This window comes from Cavia porcellus, unplaced genomic scaffold, assembly GCF_034190915.1.
Source record: "Cavia porcellus strain 051 isolate PalLab524CR breed Dunkin Hartley unplaced genomic scaffold, mCavPor4.1 scaffold_11, whole genome shotgun sequence".
In the NCBI taxonomy this organism is placed as follows: domain Eukaryota; kingdom Metazoa; phylum Chordata; class Mammalia; order Rodentia; family Caviidae; genus Cavia; species Cavia porcellus.
In genome coordinates, this window is record NW_026947494.1 from 57,667,877 (window position 1) to 57,681,306 (window position 13,430).

General features: G+C 41.9%; 1 long non-coding RNA gene across 1 annotated transcript; it reads left to right on the forward strand.

The window, feature by feature from the left end:
- Positions 1–6,105: 6,105 nt before the first annotated feature.
- Positions 6,106–11,991, forward strand: LOC106026507 (uncharacterized). Its single transcript, XR_001200149.3, has 3 exons — positions 6,106–6,219; positions 9,852–10,016; positions 11,093–11,991. It is a non-coding gene; the product is annotated as an uncharacterized LOC106026507 (long non-coding RNA).
- Positions 11,992–13,430: the final 1,439 nt, after the last annotated feature.

Genomic DNA, 13,430 nt, shown 5'->3' on the forward strand with positions numbered 1-13,430 from the left:
CCTGAGGCTGATCGACAGCTTTGCAACTGGTGAGGAAAAAACCACAAAAGTGGGGTGGGGATGCCTCAGATGCACCCCACCCCCACCCTTGAGCAAAAGTCCACACTTCTCTGGATACAAAGAAGGATTGTAGTCCAGAATTTATTCTTTCAGTGATTACTGGAATTTATTTTCCCTAGACAAAGCTGGAAGACACAGTAGGAGAAATTCAACATGGAACAGCCCATTAGGGGCTGTTGTTCTCCTTTGGATTCCAGTCCCCATTTGCCTGGTACCGCATGCTTCCAGCATTTTGAGACTGTGTCTGGTTGTAGTTGTTATTTGTGTAGGAGAGAAGTTATCTGGGGCTTCCCGTCTTTCCCTAACAAAGTTCTATGGCTACTAAATTAATTTGAAAGAAATGTACTTGCATTGTTACCTATGATAGAGTTCCCTTCTTCTTAGTGGCAGAATACTTTTGGATTGTAGGAATCGTATGGCCTGGTTTTTATCCATTGCAACAGTAACGTTTATATTGCTTCTACATCTTGTTTGTTACGGAAAGTGTTGCTGTGAACAAGGGAGCGCAGAACGTTTCACTCCTGGTTTCTGTTGTTTTTGGAGAAGAACCCAGAAAGGTTAGTGAAGTAGACCAATCACAGAAGGACAAATACTACACAATTTTCTTTATATGAGATGCTTAAAATATAGGAACCTTTCAAGCAGGCAGTAGAATGGTGATTTCCAGGGTCTGAGGATGAGGGGAATGTGAATTGCTGGGCATTTGGTATCCAAGGTGTATAAATTCTGTACTTCTGTTACAACAGTGTGCCTATAGGCAATAAAATTGTAATAATGTGCTTAGAAATTTTGTAGAAGTGCAGATTTCACATTGTCTATCATAATGAAAAGCAGCGTTAGGCAGTTTTGACTGACAACCAAAGATTTAAGGCTATAAACTGAAGGATTGATTCACTGAATTAATATCAAAGTCTATAATCAGGCAATTTCCAAAAAATGAAAGCTAGAATTATTTCACAATAAAGGAATTTAATGAGTATCACAAAATGTGTGCATATAAGTGCACATGAGAGATGTGCATATCTATTTTACTATAATCCTAGCATATTAAGATGTTCTAACTTTCCTATAAAACTAAAGTTTCCTGGTTTGTAATTTTCTTTATTGTTCTATAATTTTGTGAGTGGAGGTATTATTGGTAATAAACCAGGAAACAGTCGTGGTTTTTGATGCAGCCTTCCTTGCTATTTCCTTTAGGTGTTTCATTCCTTGACTTAAAGAAACTGAACAGTAGAAGAAAGAACACTGGGTGGCAGATGGGGCCACAATGAAGTACAGGAGGAGGTGTCCCTGCGAGGTCAGCATCAGCGCCAGATCACCCTACGGGCCGCTCTTGGTATGAAATCCGCTTGAATTAGTGATAGGTTTCACTCATGGGGAGCCTGCCAGACCTCACGTGGTGCCTGCCCAACCTGGTGCTGGACCCTAACATGACAGCGTGTCCCTCTAGTATTGATTTCTGTGTTCTTCCTCCGAGCTCCAGTTGACCTATTTGCTTTTCCTGCATGTGCCAGCATCTCCCCCATCAGCTGTCAGTAGGTCTTTCTGCCCGCCTCTTCACACACCATCCCCTGTCCAACCTAATCAAAGCCCCATGGCTTCTTTGTCTGCCTCAGAGGGATCTTGCACTCTTTGGCAGCTCTCCCATGCCCACTGATAAGGCCTTTTTTCTTTTCTGCCTTTGTTTCTCTGCTGAACCAAAAAGCCCCAACAATTAACATGCTCAGTTCTGGAAAAATAACAAGTCTCATCCAGTGCAGGTGAATGCAGTCAAGAACATTGTTTTCATTGCACAGCATCAGTGCTTAAGGAGTGTGAGCAAGGCAGAAGAATATGGTGCATGATATAGTATCTCTCCCTCCTCTTGATATAGAAATAGAAATGAAAGGGCCAGGGATTTAGCTCAGTGGCATGAGTGCCTGCCTGGCAAGCATGAGGTTGTGAGTTCCATCTCTAGTACCAAAAATAAATACAATAAAAAGCAAGAAAGAAAAGAAATAGAAATTCAGTGAACGTGTATCTTGGTGTCCTTCCTCACTTACCAACATTTCTCCAAACAATCTCTGATGTCATGTGTTCTTTCTTGTATGCATTTCGTATTTTGTTAACTAAGAGGTATGGGGAGGGAGGGTAGCACAAGGCTCCCACCCCTCACCCCAGCTGTGGGTGTAGCGGGCAGCTTGTGGATAGTTCTCAGGCCAGTTCTTAATGGAGAGATGCATTCTTGGCAGGGCTGGGAGGGCTTGTTGAGACAGGGTGCAGAATGGGACTGCTCAAAGGGAATCAGGCTTCAGGAAAGGGGCCAGATTTATATAGGTCACAGTTCTCCTTCCAACACTACATGCTCAGCCTCTGAAGTCACCTCCAGAAGCCAGGGGAACTTCCCAAGAGACCTGGATGAGGGCCAGCAGACTGCTCCCTTGGAAGGTAGGGTCCCCTGGCATTTTTATCTCCAGAACACATAAATGAGACAACAAGAGCCAGATGCTATCTTAGTGTACCCTTGGATGCTTCCTGGGGCAGTGGTAGAGCACTTGGAGTCAGTTTGAAGAGAGCTGCTCCGTCCACTGGCAAAAATGTTTGGGCTCCCTGAGTGCATCCTCCCTAGTGCAGACTGAAGGAAATTTAGCTTTCCTTCCCTGGTGATCTATCTGTTCATCCTTGACCACTCATGGAAACAGCTGATGTTTTCTCCCTCCCTAGATACTATGTTCCCTTCTCCAGAAATAATATGGTTGGATCATAAGCTTGCAGTCTTGTCATATTGGCTTTTTTCATTTAGTAATGGACCTGTTTTTTGGTAGTCATGGAGTTTTCAGTCCCTCCATGCCTCCTTATCTTGATGTGTCCTGCCCTAGCTCAGCATGTAACACTTCATTTGTAGAAGTCACGAAGTAATGAGTGAAGGAGGTATAGAAATAAATGAAGTGGATCATGTAACATATGGCCATTTCTTTCATTTTTATTCATAGAAAGAATGAACTCTAAGACACCAAGAAAGGTGATGTGAAACATTGTCTGACAATCAATGAAAACAGTGGTGTGGTTTCTTGGGTAAGTGCATTTTGAAGTTTCTAGAGGAAATAAAAACTACATTTTTGATTTGAATCTGTTAGAATGCTCTTTATGTTTGTCGTTTTCAATAAGGAATTCATTTAAAATAGGGACCGTTTTGCCATGTTTCTGTCTATGTATTAGGGTTAGTGATATCGAACCAGCATTACTGTTTGTTTTGTAATCTTGTATGCACTAAGAATAGCCATTATGATCATTTAACAGCAAAGGGATTTGTTTTTTGGTTCTGGGGATCAAACTTCTGACCACCTGCATTCCAGGCAGGCACTTATACCACTGAGCTAAATCCCCAGGGCTGAAGAGCATGTTAAAAATTTAACTAAAAGGACTGGGGATTTAGCTCAGTGGTGTAAGTACCTGCCTGCCAAGTGTGAGGTTGTGAGTTTGATCCCCAGTACCAAAAAAAAAAAAAAAAAAAAAAAAAAAAACACTTAAAAATCCCTTCTTTAATCATTTTTTATTTGATTTTACATTTGTTTCAGGGGGTAGGGAACCACTGGATCAGTTGTGATCATGTGACATTCAGTGTCAGATACTACTGGTATTGCAAGATATCACCTTTATAAAGTTAAAATTTATTAGAAATGCTTGCTTGTCTTGCAAAACACTTGCACAACAAGTTACTCACAATCCAAGCATTTTTAACTCAGATTGTTCACAAGCATCTGCAGTATCAGATTTTTCTTTTCTTCTTCTTCCTCTTCTTATTCTTCTTACCCGTTCTCCTCCTCCTTCTCTTTCTTTGTTTCCTCCCCCCGTGCTTCCCCTGCTTCTTCTTTGCTTTGGTTGCCAGTTTCTTAAATACACCCTATGTGTACCTTATTGTGGAGCTTTTTAAAAAATTGTTCACATACAGACTTGATACAAATGTAGTTTATGGAAAACCATCTGCAAAACTGAAATGAAAGTATTACACATACTATACATATATTAAACTGACAAATTGTTAGGAATCACGATAATTTAATCCATCATGTGACAATAAAATATTAGGTGGTTTAATTTTCTTTCATCTGGTACCAGATACAGACATAAAGAAACCACAGTCTGACAGACTTGCTTATTTTAGAGGTGCAGATTGGCACACAACACAGGACTTTAACACCACGGTAACAGTAATAAAGTTTAATTAACTGTGAATTAGCACATGAACTATTCCATTAAAGAAAGAGAAAGTACAGAAGTTACCAAATCGGAAGAGCTTGAATTCCTCTTCGAAATAACTATAAAACACTTGCTTACAATGTTAGCATATATGCAAATGTAAGTACATCTTCCAAGCCATCACTGCCAAATCCGAGTTCATTTTCTAACCCTTGTTTTCCTGCTTTCACAGAGAGCCCTTTTAAGACCTCCAAAACGCTCATTAAGATCCTTTCAAAGGTGTCTCCTCCTATCCTGTCCTTTGCTTATCACTGTTAAGCTTGAAGAAAAAACCCGGTCTCCATCCCAAGAATTTTTGAGTCTTCCAGCTTTGCCCTGGAGGAGCAGAGAAGGGCGCTCAGCTAGGGATGAATCATTCCAGGTTGTTCAAGCTATGAACGGGGCCCAGCCTCCCGCCCCTCCCTGACATCTCCCTGAATGTTCTGTCCCACCCTGGGCAGTTGTGCTAGTTCTCATCCTGGAGAATCAGGTGGTGCTGCTGCCCCTGCTGGTGTGTACAGATGATTGCACCCCGGGGGCATCTACTGCTGAGCTGCATCCCCCACTCCTTTTTCTTTTTGTTTAACTTTCCCAGAGGAGCCTGAACTTGTGATCCTCAAGGCTTAGCTTCCTTAGTGCTGGGATTACAGGTGCACAGCACACCTCGTGTAAAGGGCTCGTTTTGGCTCACTGTTGTGGAGGTTACAGTCCATGCCTGCTTGACCCCAGTGCTTTTGGGCTGATGTTGAAGCCACACATGATGGGAGGGTGTGACAGAGAATCACAAGTTCAAGGCCAGCCTGGGGGACTTCACGAATTAGTGGAACCCTGTCTGAAACTCGAACATAAAAAACGGCTGGGGGGGGGGGGTCTAGGGAATTAGCTCAGCAGCATAAGCGCCTGCCTTGCAAGCAGGCAGTCTTAAGTTGGATCCCCGATACCGATAAAAAGGAAAAAGACCAAAAAAAAAAAAAAAAAAAGGGCTGGGGATGTAGTTCAGATGAAACGCGTTAAAGTATAGTTTAAATTTCTCTTAGAGTAATGCAGATTAAATGTCTTTTAATATCTTAAGTTTGTACTTTTTCTGTGAACTTTGCTTATGTGCTTTGCTTGTGTAATAATGGTATCAGACTGATTTTAGAACCCATGCTGCATGGAGAAGTTCTGAAAACTTATAAAGCTTGTGCTCTTCTCTACAGACATACATACTGAATCGGAATAGTCCTTGTGATCTCTGAACTTTTGAGTTCTCTCCAAATAAAGCAGAGGCAGGAGTTATCAGGAACAACGAGTTAAGAGAAATACGTACTAAATCAGACAGCCAGTATTTGGGTTCAGTAATATGTTTCTCAGATGCTCGCAAGATTTGGAAACCGCCGAGCAAATCGGCTGAATGCAGGCAATGCCAGTCAGCCAGAGAATACGATGAGGCCCCTGCTAAACCAAAATGGCCATTCTTTCTGACCTCGCAGCCATCCACGAGGCTTTAAAAAGACTGTGCATTTCAGGAAATCACAGAAGCTTGTTTTAGTCATTTGGCTCCAGACTGAAATTTGAACTATACTGAAATTTAGTATACTGAACTACACTGAAATTTGAACTATACTGAAAATTAGATACTTGGGTGTCTGGGACTAGCTACTTAGTCCTAGCCAACTGGTAAGCTCAACCAAGCACAGTGGAGCCAGGATGGGAACTCCTCTGGTGCCAAACACAACAGGAAGCACAAGATCCAGTTCCCAGGCTGGAGAGGGCGGGGCCCTTCAGACCCACCCTGAGTGGGCGGTGACCACAGGCGGCTCCCTGCCTCTGTGACGTCACGGAAGCCCCGCCCACAGCTGTCAGCCACTGCCATACAGAGCTGCCTGCTGGCCAGGGGAAGTTGCCCCTTCCTGGAGTCATGATGGGCAGCAAGATGGTGTCTGCCACCAGGTTATCCAGGTAAAGGGCTCTCATTGCTTTTCCGCACGCGGGGCAGTAGGGATGGTGCAGCCATAGCAAAGGTTTAGGGCGGAGAGGCCTTGTCACAGGATGCACAGTGACACTGCCCACGCTGCTGCATAGGCATATATGAAGATGGGACATGAAGCCCGTGGCATTGGGCAGTAGGGCAGCACCTCGCCCTTTGCAGGGGCGAGGCATATTGGCAGGTGGCTAGCTCCCTGCTGACCCGAGGGTCAGGGCTTCTCTGCCAGCATCTCAGCCTTCATGGTCTGCTGGCTAGGCTGCCCTCAGGAGCTGGGCCAATGGAATGCAGCAAATCATCATGGAAATTGCACACCATGACCAACTCTGATTCATCCCAGGATGAATGCAGGGATGGTTCAGCATAGGCAAAGCAGTAAATATACTAGAGCACGTTAACAAAACTCAGGACAGACACCACATGCTTATCTCAGTGGATGCAGAAAGAGCATTTGGTGAAGTCCAACACTCATTCATGATAAAAAAAAAATCCTACAGAAAACTGGAATAGGTAGATGGTCTTTACCTCAATCAGATAAAAAGCCTTCTGGGACAGACCAACAGCCCACATCATACTAATTGGAAAAAACTGAAAGCTTTCAACCCAAAGTCAGGAACGAGGTAAAGATACGACTATTACTATTCCTGTTCCATATAGTTCTGGAAACAGCCAGAGCAATTATACAAGACAAAGAAATAAAAGGAAGAAGACTAAGGAAAGAAGAAGTGAAATTATTATTTGGAGACCACAAGATACTCTACTTAGAAGACCCCCAAAATTCCACAAAACACTTCTAGATTTAGTAAGCAAATTCTGAGGTGTAGCTGGATACAAAGTCAATGCTCAAAAACCAGTATACTTCTTGTACACGAATAACAAGCTCAATGAGGGAGAAACCAGGGAAACAACAATTTTCACAACAGTATCAAAAGAACTATCATTTTTAGGAATTGTTCTAACAAGGGTAATGAAAGATCTATACATTACAAATCACAGGATGTTGAAAAAGGAGATCAAAGATGATACTGGAAAATGGAAAGATACCCTTGCTTATGGATAGGAAAGACCAACACTGTGTAAGTGGCCATATTCCCAAAACTGTTACATAGGTTTAATACAATCCTGATCAAAATACCATTAGTGTACCTCAGAGGTCTAGAGAAAACATTCCTAAAATTCATCTGGAACCAGAAGAGACCTAGAATCCTGGGCAACAAAGGCAAAGCAGGAGACATTAAAATCCCTGACTTGAAATTATACTACAAAGCTACAGTGATGAAATTAGCATGGTACTGGCAAACAGACTTGAGGATCATTGGAACAGAAAAGATGCAGACACAACCTACACTCAGCCACACTCTCACTGAGAAAGGAGCCAAAGATGTTCAGTGAAAGAAATCCTCTTTAATAAATGGTGCTGAAAAAACTTTTTTCCATATGCTGAATACTAAAACTAAAATCAAACCCCTGGCTATCACCATGCACTAAAGTACAAATAAGATTTTTTTTTTTTTTTTTTTTTTTTTTTTTGGTTCCAGGGATCCAACTCATGGCCTTGCACTTCGCAGGCAGGTGCTTGTGCCTCTGAGCCAAATCCCTGGCACAAATGGATCAAAGACCTAAATATTAAAAGAGAAATATGAAATCTACTAGAAGAGAAATTAGGTGGAAATCTTGAAGACATGGCAGTAGACAAAGGTTTCATGAACAAGAACAAACTACATAGGAAGTACTTCAAGGATCAACAAACAGGATTTCATCTTATTACAAAGTTTTTTTATTCACAGCAAAACGAGTCACCAACAGAGTGAAAAGAAAACTCACATATTGGGAAAAACCAGCCAACTGTTCCTCAGACAAAGGACTTGTATCTGGAACATATAAAGAACTGAAAAACATCAGGTCCTGGGATTCTGCCTTTCCCCAGAAACAATAGGCTATCATCAAAAATCACTGAATAATCAATACTGGCAGGGTTGTGGGGCAGAACATCCTTTGCCAACCTTCATAGGCATATAGACAGGTACAAGCACTGTGGAAATCAGTGTGGAGGCTCCTCCAAAAACTAGGACTAGAGGTCCCATTCAACCAAGTTATTGCCCTTCGGGGTGTTTTCCCAGAAGAATTAAAAACATCATACCACAATGATATATGTTCATCCATGTTTATAGCAGCACAATTTGTAACAGATCTTTGAAACTACTCAAATGCCCATCAACTGCAAAAAGCATAAAAATGATGTATTTTCTGTTTCTTTTTCATAGTGAGGATCGAGCTCACGACCTCACATCTGCCAAGCAGGCAGTTGGGCTGCTGAGCTAAGTACCTGGCCCTAGGATACGGTATTTTAATACAAGATAGTATTCCTCAGCTATAAAGTTGGATAAATTCAAGGCTTTTATAGGTAAATGATGCAACTAGATGTTATACTTACAAGTGAAGTAAAACAGACCAATATGGGTAAACAGCATGTTGTCTCCCTAGTGTAAGAAACTGAAAGAGTAAATAAGATCTAAAAGGTATAACGCATATTCTGCAAGAGAATGAAACTGCTGAAGAGGAAAGAAATGGGACAGGGAAAAGGAGAAAAGAAGCAAGGAAAGTTACATATATACATATGTGTATACACACACAGATACCTAAGACAGTTCTACTACTAATGCTCATAGGTCATCGAAAGGAACATTAACTGCTTCTATTTGAGTAGTTCTGCATCTGGTAATCACAGCAACTGTTTTAAAGACCACAATATGCAATATAATAAGCATTGTTAATTTCCTATCTTGTTTTGAAGTTCTGTATTTTTTGTGGGTTTTTAAATTCTCTTTAAAATTGAAAATGGTTGAAAGTGTTTGTCAGTATTTTCACTAAAATTCAGGTTACCTGTCCCATTTATAATAAAGCAGGCAGGAGCTTGTTTTTATGTATATCTCCTACAGGTTCTTCTGGTAACTTAGAGCAAGTTCTGTTTTACATGATGCCACTTGCAGCACTTGTAGACAGCTGTCATGATCACACATAAATGTCCTGATCATTTCACTGAGGGAATTAAAATATTGTAAGTGGGATTAGAGGCATATGCCTTTAATCCAAGCTGTTTAGGAGTTAGAGGTGAAAATCAAACAGTTTGAGGCCAGTCTCAGCAATGTAGTGAGAGTCTGTCTCAAAATGAACAAATTAAGCTGGAGCCAGCTGAGGTGACACACACCTGTAATCCCAGCCCTCGGGAAAGCTGAGGCAGAAGGATCCCTACTTCAAACCCACCCTAGGCAATTTGGGAAGACCCTGTCTCCAAATACAACAGTGCTAAGAGTGTAGCCCCCTTTGAAGGCCCAAGGTGAAGTCCCCAGCACTGCAGAAAAATGAAACAGAATGATGGTGTAGGCATGAAAAAGGGAAGTGCAAAGGCACTCCTGGATTTGATCTGCACTGCCAAAAAGGCTGGGGAGTCATTTTCAGGTCAAAATAGAATGTACAACCTAGCTGCTATTAACTCACATTTTTCTGCTGTCTGAAATAATTAGGAAATATTCTGCTGCTTGCTTTTTCAAGATCTTTGTTTATAGAATTCTCATGTATAATATATTGTTTTATTTTAACCTAACAGAATTAAAAGATGTTTCCGAAAGTCAGCTTCTAAAACCACAAACCGAGAATAAAAAACCTGAGAAAAGACCTGGACAGTATGGAAAATTCAGACAAGATAAACACCATGCAACAAAGCCTACAGACAGAGATGGAGCTTGCTACAGTTACTCAACATGTGTTCCAGGTAACATTTGTATAAATCAGGAAAGGAGGGATAAAGACCTTTTTAAAACACCACTGATATGAATACTTACCACGGTTTATGTTAGGCTGTGGTCATAAGCTAATTCAGTACAAGGTCTGAGTCCGTAGCTGAACTGGAGAGCACTTGCCTAGCACTGGTGAAGCCCCGAATTCAGTCCCAGCATTGCAAAAATCATAATTGTCTACTGATATTTGCTGTACTCACATATATAATATTCATGTACAGTCAGCACATTTTTCATCGTGGTTAATCATTAGGATTTAGAACTGGCATGTTTTCTACAGCTCTAGAGGCAGGTTGGAGTACAGCTTTAGCCTCCAAGTTTGAGGGCAGAGTGGACCTGGGTGACAGTGGCAGCTAAGAAGGTGACTGCTACCATTGGGAATTTAGCTCAAGTGGGTGCTCAAGGACATGGGGTTGACCCCAACCCCATCACAAAGAGAGAAATATCAGCATGATGACTGGTCCAAGTAAACTCTAGTAAATGTTGCCATAAGATTTTTCCCCTGAGACATTAATGGAAAGAAAGAAAGAAGAAAGAAAGAAAGAAAGAAAGAAAGAAAGAAAGAAAGAAAGAAAGAAAGAAAGAGAGAGAAGGCTGACTGAGCTGACTATGGAGGCCCATGTTTGTCCACACAAAGGGCTGGGGATGCAGCTCAGTGTGATGGCCATGGGTTCCACCCCTGGGCCTAGGGATGAAAGAAGCAAAAACTGTCTGTGGAAATTGATGAGATATTTGCAAACATCATAAACATACCTTTACCCTGCTGAAGCCTCTTGTAAGTAGAAATGAAGACAAAAGTGTATCACACACTGGGAATACAGGCAAGTGTCACAGCACCTGCCTGGCTAGCATGAGGTCCTGAGTTGAATGCTTGGGACAGAAAAAATAATTGTGTATCACTCTTTTCTGTGAATACAGAGCTACTGTACTTTTCTAGTAAATGTTTAAAACATTAGATAAGGTTAGTGAAGGGATTATTTAACAAAAATCTTGTTAAAATTTTAAAGTTGTTATATTTTGAGTTGTTTTTTGTTTTTACTTTAAACTACAGAACATCATTTTGGGGTGTAAAGTCAACTGGGCAGCAGATCCAGCACTCAGGGAAACTGTTCTGCAGGTGAAAAGGCTCTCACCACAATCTAACAAGAATTCCACTGGGCCAGGTGTTGCCATGTGTGCCTTTGATCTCAGCACTCAGGAGGCTGAAACAAGAGGATTGCCACATGCTGAAGACCAGCAAAGATTTGCACCTTGCAGTTTTTGGATTTTTGTCTCTGATATGTCATTTAAATAGCAAGTTTCAAGTGAAAGGAATTTACCATCTTTGGGGAACTCTCCTAATCTGTAATTGCTTTTTAGCTTCAGTTAACACTCTAACCTAGAATCGGTCATTTTAAATAACACTAAAGTGACTGTGTACTCTTAAAAGGGGAATGTCTTAGTCATGGAAAAGACACCTGGTCTGATATCTGAGGAGCAGGCGCAGTTTTGGACATTCACAAGGTCCCAGCATTTGATTGTAATACTTGTGTGCATTTCTGCATTTGTCAGTCAGGATGCAGAGAGGTCTCCAGAGTGTCAGCAGCTGGTATAATTCGTAGTGGGGTTCTGAGTAACTGTCTTCTGTTCTCTCTGTGTCTGTTTCTCCCCTCACAAATACCTCTGCTCACACACATACAAAAATGCTGGCTACACCCTGGCAATGCTGATGTACAGTGACATCCATGCCCATTTTCAGTTCTGTTTGGACACAAACTCTTGCCAACTTACCAAGGCTGGCTTCAGACTTGGAACCCTCCTGAACAACTGAGATTACAAGCATGTACTGCCATGTCCAGTACAGCTCTTTATTAATTAGAAGCTATTGATCATATTAATGGACAGTGTGAGGTTTTCAGTATTCTTATTGGAATAAAGTGAAACTTGAAAAGATGCACTCATTGGATAATAGCTCATGAAATCTGTTCTTTAGATTAATAACAAAGAGAAATTTCCCTAAGCTCATATAGTAGGTTTTTCTTTGAAATATTTATACCTTGTTTTCTTTGATCAGTCATAATGTATGTATAGATTTATTCTTTTTGTCAGTTATTGTTTTGAGGTAGAGTCTCACTGTGTCCTTCAGGGCATTCTTGAACTCACTAGTAGCCCAGGCTGTCCTAGAACTTCCTGCAGTCCTCCTGCCTCAGCCTCCTGAGTAGTAGGTTACAGGGATGCACCACCACACCTGATCTGTTGTTATCTATATCAATTGTTATAAAGTAATTTCCTTTTGGTGTGCAAATTATTATTTTGGAAAATGCTTTTCCATTCCAGTAATCCACACAGGAACTTTTGTTTGTTGTAGTACTGGGCATTGAACCCAGGGCTATTGTGCTAAGCTCTCTTGAGCCCTATATTTGTTTTTTTAATTTGTTGTTTTGAGATAGGATCTCATCAAGTTGCTGAGTTGCCCAGGCTGGGCTGAAACTTGATCCTCCTGCCTCAGCCCCTAGAAAACTGGCATTCTAGCAGTGCACTACCACAGACACTTGACACTGTATTAGTAAATTTCAACCTGTGGACCACCTGAAAAAGTGTATCTTCATATACTAAAACAGGTATATGTTTATCTGGGACCTTCCTGGTCTTTGACTTACCTGTTACCCAGCTCTGAGAGAGGAAGTGCGTAGGCTTTGCCTGAACTGTTGCTGAATACAGACCTCACAGCTCACTGTTTTATGACGTTTACTTCTGTGTGGGTTTGGGGTTCAGCCGGCCACTCTAGGACTCCACTTGGGGGAGCAGCCACTCAGCAGAAGGCAGGAGCTTATTAGATCAAGTCAAATGCATTCCACAAGCAGAATGTAATCGTCTGCTTGGGAAAGGCAGCCATGGCACCAACCCCACATCACAGAGGCCTTGGGTTTTGTCCCAGCTAACGAATGCTGCATTTCAGAGTCAGGAAAAGGAAATGGGAATTTACTACAAAGGACATGATCTACCTTAGTCAGCTTTGCTCCATGAAATAGACACCCAAGAATAGGGAGGTGCCGGCAGTCCTAGTGACTTGGGAGGCTGGGGCAAAAGTGCTTCAGCTATCAAGATCAAATCCAGCCTGGGATATACTTGAGACCTAATGTCTGGCTTATAACCACATCCACAAAGACACTCTCTCCAGGAAGTAAGCCAACAGCGCAGCCTCTCCTGGTGTTATTTCAAGCTTTAAGAGCTCTCTCTCTCTCTCTCTCCCGCTCTCTCTCTCTCTGTCTCTAGCTCTGCCTCTCGGTCTCTCTCTCTCCCCCTCCCTAATCCTGTTGCAGGGGGTCTCCTCATGTAACTGGCCTAGAACTCACCGGGATCCTCATGCCTCCAACTCCCAAGTGCTGGAGTTACAGGTGTGCTTCACC